This window comes from Scomber japonicus, chromosome 19 (genome assembly GCF_027409825.1).
Source record: "Scomber japonicus isolate fScoJap1 chromosome 19, fScoJap1.pri, whole genome shotgun sequence".
Taxonomy (NCBI): domain Eukaryota; kingdom Metazoa; phylum Chordata; class Actinopteri; order Scombriformes; family Scombridae; genus Scomber; species Scomber japonicus.
The window spans coordinates 9,664,533-9,673,668 of record NC_070596.1 but is presented as its reverse complement, the minus strand read 5'-3'; positions in this window follow the sequence as shown (position 1 = coordinate 9,673,668).

Below are 9,136 nucleotides of genomic sequence, written 5' to 3'. Positions count from 1 at the left end.
TTGTTATCACTTTAAAATATCCTACACTAAAGTTCCCAAAAACTCTGGGTTAGGGTTAGTACCCACCGAGTAAAGTAAAGCAGTATCCTGCAGAACTAATTATAAACTCAAGTACTAACTGGGAAATGAGAAACCAGAGACAGCAATATTTTCAAAAATATCTTGATAATTATATTCAGAGCACAGTACATTAAACTGTCATTTGCATTCATGTTATATTCTTATTCAGGAATGACTCATGAAGAAATTGGTCTGTGTGTACATAATCATTACATTGTGATTCATATAGATAGTATCTCCAAGTCTTTTCCTCTAGTAACTAATCGTTATCAACTACAGAATATAATATTTTATTCAGTTATTCAGGCCTTACTTATTAGTGACCCATCAATTATCAGGTCATTCCTCACATGTTCGTTTTGTAATCCTCCCTGTTTTGTGCCCTGTATTATAAAGTGTCACTAATATCTCAAAAGCACTGCAAATAAATGTCTACATTATCTTTTTATAATGTGTTTTTTTATAGTGTGGGTGAACTGATCCTTTATGGCCTCCATATTTTCAAAACACACTCAAGTATGCAACCCCTGACCCTTACTTCTCTCCACTGAAACAGCTAAAAGAAAACGAGCACACTTAACATGAAATGCATAGCCTCTGTTTGCTGTTTTTGCCTGTTGAGTGTCTCATCTAAAACAGCAAGAATTGCTCCTTATAGTTTTCCAATACTGAGTAAAGCCTGTCCTTGTTCTGTTGTTCTCGCCAATAAAAGGCAGTAATCTATAAGCCTGGTAGGCTGGATCTAGGGAAGGTGCCATCCTGAGACAGATTATATAGTGCTAACAGGATTGGCATAGGTGGATGAGAGCAGGGAGGGAAATAATAAAATAAAGGGGGCTGCTATTGATCGCGTTCCTTTCAGACAGACTCTGTTTTTCACTGGGCTTCTTGAGTGCTTGTTAGCGGTACATTTATATGAGGGCATCACAGATATGCATCTGTCTAGTTTCTTCTAAGGCGACAAATGGTTTTAGCCAATCAGGTCTTGATCAATGTATTTGTTTGCATCAAATACTTATTGCATTAATTACTACTTACTTAATGCATTAATTATACTTATTGCACAATTGGGTTAAAAAATCCATAAAAAAGCAGAAACAGTCTTTAAAAAAGTGTTTGACATACACATCATGCATGCATTATGTAGTATGTGTCTGCCAGTCATTGATTGGTGGAGAGCACCAGATGTGGAGCACAACATAAACAAATAACCCAACTTGTTCAATGTATAGAAAAGCACACTCTGCCATACAAAATTCAGTAACATAAATGATCACATATCACAGATGTTACAAGTACTATTGTATAAAAGAAACCTACCTCTGACTAACATGTCTGTTGAAAGATTTGTTCATATATGATTACATTGGCAAATTGGTCTTGCAGGAAATGTAACTACAGAAGAAAGAAACTATATTTAAGCTAATGTAATGTTATCAAGTGAGGTGGATATGACATTAGTGTTGCTATTGGAAGTAATGAGCAACTTCCAGTATTAATGTTGGCAGTCTCCCTCAACATGTTGACTACAGAAATATCACTTCGTTATCTAACATTTTAGCTTCTCCTTCCCTGATAAACTCAGAGAAGTGAGTAAATTCAGCTACTGAATGATTCATTGCTCTGCAGTGGAGAGCACAGGTACTTGTGGTAATGCTAGGTAAGCAGGAACAACGGGGAGTCAGTGGTTCTGTTCAAACAGGCAGAGTTTGGAAATGACAACTGGACTTACTGAAGAGAGTCTGTTATAGTACTGCAGAGCAGAGGGACATGGACACTGAGAGCAATTTCCAATAACCTCTGATGGACAAAAACAATATATGTAACTATGGTAACTGCACATAACAAATATGACAAAAGCTGTAGCCTCAAAATACTTAGAAGACAGAACAATTCTGACAAAAATGAGACTAAATCAAAATCAGGTGCCAAAATTAACTGTGCAAGTATTGGTTGCAATTTTTTCCAATTTAGCAAAAACCACAAAGTGTAAGCTTGGTTTTCATAAATCAAAACCTAGGAAGAATCCATCTGGTGTGCCATTACATTATTTTATCAAAAGATACTAATTGCACTAGGACTGTAGCTCCCAGCTTCATACACTAAGCACTAAATCCCACAAGTCCCTCGTAGAAATGCCGCTAGTGTGGAAATACCATTTCCTGACTGTGGAGATGTCTTCAACCACAAATAGATGACACAGTTTTTCTCTTTTCTATCAATGGAAGCTTCAGATGTTGTATAGATCCACCTACAACAGCTGGCTTCTAGCCCAGGTTCACTGTGCTGTTGGTGCTGAGCTCTCAGCCTGCCTTCTAAGTCAACCCAGCAGGCAAGTGGGGTTCCAGCTGAGATCAAAAGACCACCCTGGACCAATGGAAGTGTAATCCCACCTCTTTTACTCCATATCCATTGCAACATATGGCACTGATAGCAGTGAGAGGTTTAACAAATACAGCCATAGTTCACCTCCACTAATCCGAATGTCCAGAACACCCAGGAACTCATCAGTATGGTGGAGGGGGAAGTGGATTTTCTGTTGGAGTCAATGCATCCTTGGTGTAGCCATGTTATAATCCAGAATCATGCTAATTAAAAGATAGCAATTTCCTGAGACTGCAGTCTGGATAATCTTCAAGGGATCTGCAATTCCTTCTGGATTTCTTGTTGCTTTAGTATCTCTTTAAGACCAAATGGAAATTATGTTTTGGATTTGAGAAATGATGTCAATCGATGTTGATGAAGCACACTGGCAACTCCTTTATTTGGATAATTTCATAAGCAATCAAGTTTGCTTAAACCACTAAGCCACTGGCTAAGAATTGGGACTTTGTTCCATCCCCTTGGTTTTGGCAAACATCACTCTCCTATCGACGCATTGCATAAACAAGTTGTCACTCAAGTCAACAGTCACTGCTAATTAGATTCTCTCTGGCTTAATTTAATGTGTGGGATGCTTTATGGCCAGTTACATTTAAATTCTCATCAGAGACCTCTGAGGTGTTGAATCTAGAGAGAAAAACATTTCAAACTGTTCATTTTTAAAGAGGCCTGTACTTTAACAGTTTGATTTAGCAAGATTTGGGATCTGAGGGGATTACCATACACTCAGAGGATCACAATCATCGAGAATAAAATGAGCCTGGGTTACAAAAGCATTTTTTTCCAGCTCTCTCAAAGGAGTCATACTGAGCTACTGTATATCTATGTGGGGTTTTCAGCAATGTGGAAAGATAAAAGTCAGCCTCAGAGTTTTGCAGGAATTACCAGCCAAAGGATGAGCTTGATAATTGCTATGGAAACCAGGGATGAATTTTAAAAAAAGAAACCTCTTTTTACACTCTAGTGCAGTAATGCTCCACCCTTCTTGTTTGAACTTCACACTCCTCCACTTGTACCTGCAGGTCATGCAACAAACTGCTCCTCCACCCACCTGGGACTAAACTAATGCGAAGAATCAGGTTTTTCTGTTTCCGCTATTCACCTCTGGTTCAAACTGCCTGACCAAATGAATGCATGCAAACAAAACGTCTGTTTATCTGTAAGCTGTTTATTTTCTTGAAACTGGATTTCCCATTTTTTCTTTTATTCCAATACAAACACACAACAAAGGAAATAATTATATATGTGAATTGTCTGTGAGCAGGATATCTGTGAGTATTATGAGCCTGTGTGAAATCCTATAACCTCATCCTAAAGAGGTTATAGGATTCTGAGAATCAGGCCTAATATACTGTGGGCTCCACACATATTCTGGTAGTCACATCCTGATTGGCTGTCTACATATATTGAAATTTCAGTAGGTGTATATGTGCATGTAATTAGAGGAGCATATTACCAATAGAGTCCAGTGGAGTGGTCTGCCTGTGCTTATAGAACTAGGGTTACAATATAGTAACTTCATTTGGCTCAGGGAAGGGCATTGTGTTGTCGGTGGACTTGTTTGACTACTGTTTTGAGTTGTCTGCCATGGGTTTGCCTCATTCCATTTAATTTGCCACCAGCCAGCCGCAATCACAACTATGCTAAACCAAACGCCTCTATCTGTAATCTCAGTTATACAAAATAACACAAATATCATAACAGGTTATACCTGAAAAAATGAAACTTTATTTGACAAATCAAAATTTCCACATCACTTGTTTTCAATCAGAGGGAGTGATGTTCATCTCATTCCCATTTGATAGTCTATTTACCTTATGTGAAACAGGGCAATTACACTAAAATATTTCAGTGTACAAATATGATTGTGACTATAACTATATATTGAAAAAGAAATTGAGAAAAAATAACCCTGCACATGACAATGTTTTGGTAATCAAAAAAGCTAATGCTACTGCAAAGGTTCAACCAGACTTGTTATAACCGATGATGAGACACACATGTGACTTGATGAACTTGTTAAACACTTCAGCTTCATATGACACAAACACATCCCTCTGATTTTAAGCTCCACTGATTGTTCTATGAACAGAAAAGGATAAAAGGCAACAAAAACAACAACAAACTGTCAGCATCAGGATACCATACCATTTCATTCAACGGACTAGGTGCACAATATTAATTTAGACATCACTGGCCAATCAATGCATTTATGAACACTTGTTTGGTATTTGATATGAAATATGAATTTTGACTCTCATCGGTTTTTAAAAAGAGAATCTTTACCATTTATTTTAGATTTCTGCCGGCTTATTAGGGACATTTACCTTATTGAGGAAGATTTTTTTTTTTTTTAAGCAACAACCTCTGATTGGTATAGTGGTATGCCATCATTCATTGCCAACAGAGCCAAATACTCTATGTATGTTGCAAAAGAACTGCTTTGTTACACCTACTGAGGTTGATGAGTTCAGCACACAGGTATATAATCATCACTTGCCTCATCAGCTTGTGTTGACGTACGAACTGACCTGACTTTATTAGAAAAATCTAAAAGGGTTAAGGTGCTTTCTATATCAGGTTGTGTGGTAATGCCAGTTGTGTTAGCAAGAGATCATTTGTATGCTCATCATTCCAGTAAGTTTCCACTATGTATTTACACCATTTATCACAAAGAACGCCTACAGAGAACTTTGGTGTCATTCGGATCAAAATCCTTTCGTCTGACAGCTATGGTAGAAGTAATGTAAATATTACTTGTGGTGTGTAGTTGAATGGTGCTGCCAGTGCATTAAGCTAGTAAGCTAGCGTAAATATGGCTTCCTAGATCCAGCAAAACCCTAGGCTAGCTAGTGTATAATCTCATGAGCACAAACACATTCCAGTCGATTATTTCTTATGAAGTAAATCATACAAATAAGTAAATATCATTTTTGACCCTTGGTCCAGTAATGTAATGGAGTAATCATGTTTTCGTTAGGTAGCCATCATTACTATGGTGTCAGGTCATCAGGATAGTCTGAAGCAGCACATGCCTGCACCATTTTTCAAAGCAGTCTACTCTCTCTGACCAAACAGTTTCCCACTCCAATATGGTGACCATGCAGACACATCACATTTTGAACACGGTATCTACATTTCTCTAACTATGAGTAACATACCCATAGAGATAGTGTCTGCCCCCCCAACCACTTAAATTAATTCAATCTAAAGTAAACAGAAGAGGACTGAGCACATAAAATTCTGATCAAAAATAACACCTCCACTGAAGTGCAAAAATGAACAATGTAGACTCTTAAACATGAGATCTCTCTTATCTAAAACTGCATTAAAAATGAGCTAATCAGATTATCATATTGATTTATGTTGTCTTACTGAAACCTGGCTATGCCATTAAGAATATGTCAGCCTAAATGAATCCACTCTGTCCAGTTATATTAATACTCACATTCCTCAAGACACTGGCCGAGGAGGTAGACTCACAGCCACTTTTGACTCATTTGAAAGCCTTTTGCATGGTCTTTCACACCCAACCTAAAACACTTTATGGCCAGTTGTATTTGTTAAAGTGTACCATCCTCCTGGCCCATACTCTCAGTTCTCAGATTTGTTATCAAAGTAATATAGTGATTTTAATATTCCTGTGAATGTTGATAATGATAGCCTTAGCACTGTGTTTATCTCATGATTAGACTCAATTGGCTTCCCTCAGAGTGTAAATAAACCCACTCTCTCGACCGTCTTTTAACATATGGTATTGAAACTGATCCATGGTATGACTTCCAAACAAAAATGAAAGCAAACATCATGAAAATTCAAAATGATATGGCATTGCACCAAAAAATCTCGCTTAGTTTGGCAAGACAGCCCTAAAACATATAGTAAGACCCTCTGTAATGCCAGAGCTGCCTTTTACTGATAGTTAATAGAGGAGGATAAAACAGTCCTAGATTCCTTTTTAGCACTTTGGCCAAGCTGACAAAGAGTCGTAATTGTATTGATCCATGTATTCCTATAGCTCTCAGTGGTAACAACCACATGAGCTTCTTTAATGACTAAGTATTTGAGATAAAATTCATCACCGCCTGCCCTCAAAAGGCACTGGTTTATGCCCAAATACAGGAACCTTAGAAACAGTTCCAAAACCTGTTTTCTCCATTCGACAGCACTAGTGAAAGTAACAAATGACCTCCTAAATGCATAAGACAACAGACTTCTCTCTATACTTTTCTTGTTAGATCTTAGTGCTGCATTTGACTCCATTGACCACAAGGGTAGGTAATGATTAAGAAACAGTAAATTTCCATTGTCATCAACATTTCCCTGTATGTTTAAGAGTAGGCTTAAAACTTGATAAAGCTTTGATAAGGCCTGCTTTGATAAGGCCTGCTGCAGGCCTAGACTGCTGGGAGACTTCCCATGATGCATTGAGTTCCTCTCTCCTCCACCTTCTCTTGATAGTTGATAGCATGCTTTGTTAATTCCCCAATGATATGCTAACATTTGCCATATATTTTTCAGGTAAATGATTTTGTTACTAGTGGTCTTAAAAAGGAGGGGTTATAGGTATATAGGAAGAGACAGAAAATACAGTTCCTGTATTTAGCCCATTGAAGATATCTTGGAGAAAAGCACCTGTCAAGCAATTCAGTAAAAGCCGCATTTGATGCATTCTCAATTTTCCACAGGCATCACCTAAGTTGGAAGGCCTCATTTTTACCAACAATTTCTTTATATATTTTTTGGCAGGGAGGGAAGTCAGGTCAAGGTGTTCCATTAAATGGTAGCAATTTAGAAAAGTGGATTGAGCCTGGCTTTCTGATGGCCCGCGTGGCAGGAAAGAGCTACAGGGAATGTAGTTCAGACTGAGATACTTGCTCTGCAGGGGTCACCTTCGCCTCCACCTCATTGTAAGGAATGAATGCTGCCAAAAAAACTGCTCTCAAGAGGACTCTGTTGCATCTTGCTACAGACTCGAACGGCTATTGTATGTAGTTTATGAAACTAATAGTAGCTATAGCAATCCTACTTTTTACATTGCATATTCCCCCATAAAAACTACTGGAAACCCTTAATAATGTGGTAGCCTCTCACTCAGTGTTTCTGAACGATAAAGTAGTGAGTGCTGCGACTGAAAGTAGAAATTCAACTCTGGTACTTAAGAAGCATCATTGTCTCAGAAAATTATAGCAAAAAAGGATTTTGGGGAAATCAGTTTTGAGCTATTTTGTTATGAGCTTTTCCTCCTTACTCCTTGTAGGTGCCCTCTTTGAAGCATTTTTTATTGATTTCTTTTTTATGCTTTTGCCTCCATGTTTCTGCTTTTCCCCCCTAAGTTGTTACAGATAATTTTGCAAAATTCACCCAAGGGAAAATAAAATATACTTAGTATAAATAATAGTTTCTAACATGACAACAAGACATCAAGGAAGAAGGACATGGGAGACCTTTGACATTCAAACTACATGTCGCTTCCTAAAGTAGAGAGCAATCAGCAGCTTTTAAGCAGCACCTGTCTTGGGAGGGTCAAAACCCCCGAGAACCCCACGCAACTGAAGCAATTTGAGATTGAACCTTAACCTTAATGCAGACAAACACCTTTATTGTGCCTCAGCTACAATGTGGCTAGACCTGTGCTCCCTAGACAATTTTTCCAGCAAAATATAATTAGAGCACTTGGTGTTGTCCAGGCTGACCTTTGAGAGCTTGTGAGGACAGAGCCAGAACAGCAATTGTTTTATATAGAACCCTGCACCCACAGACAGACACTCTGAAAATGAAAAGAAAAAAAATGGCTTGGTTTGGAAATGTCATGATAGTCTCAACCAGATTGTTTACTGTTGTGATCTTAAAAGGCCAGACCTCAGTCATCCATCAGTGCAATATCCTTGATATAGAGTAGGCCATTAATGAATTTTGTACAGTTAGAATCCAGTGCTTTGTCCAATTAATTGAGGCCTGTCAGTAGAGACTCAATTAATCAGCGCTGTTCTGCACCACTGGGAAAGTGAAGATGAATCTAATTGTATAAGTGGGATTATGGAAGTCTAGGTAATATTAAAATCAATAACAGAGAAAAAAAAAAAACACCAACAAAGCAAAATAGTCTGATGTCCAGACTCTACAGGCTCGCATTGCTCCTAAGAAAATCCATTTAGGGACCTTGGGACACATAATAATTCAAAACTGGGGGGATTATTTCCTGCGTGCTGTACTGGCTGAGATATACAGTCCTGTGGCCGCACATAGGTCAACATCGTTTTTTAACTACCATCTTGGGAGAGGGCTGAGGCCGGTGCAAAGCTTACAAGGCAGTCATTTTCACCCTGCTGAGAAAGGTTGGTGCCATTTACTGATAGCAGCTGCCATTTTGAGGATACGAAGGAAGAAAAATATGCCTGAGAACACAGCAGGCGAGATAGAAAATCGTATTCAGTATGGATACATCTAGTCTCATGCAAAAATGCCCGGGGTAAATGAATGCAAAATAATCACACATTGGCCGCTTGAGTAATATCTCCATCCCAGTATGGGCAGTGGATGGAGTTGGGCAGTTTATTGCTAGACTTTTTATGCTCACCGACGGCAGCATTTGTAGTTAATCACAGCTCAGAATTAATGCAGAGGTAGGGGTTTATGATAAATAGGATAACCATAAGGTCTGCATGCATAAATGCGGTTTAAGTATGTATAG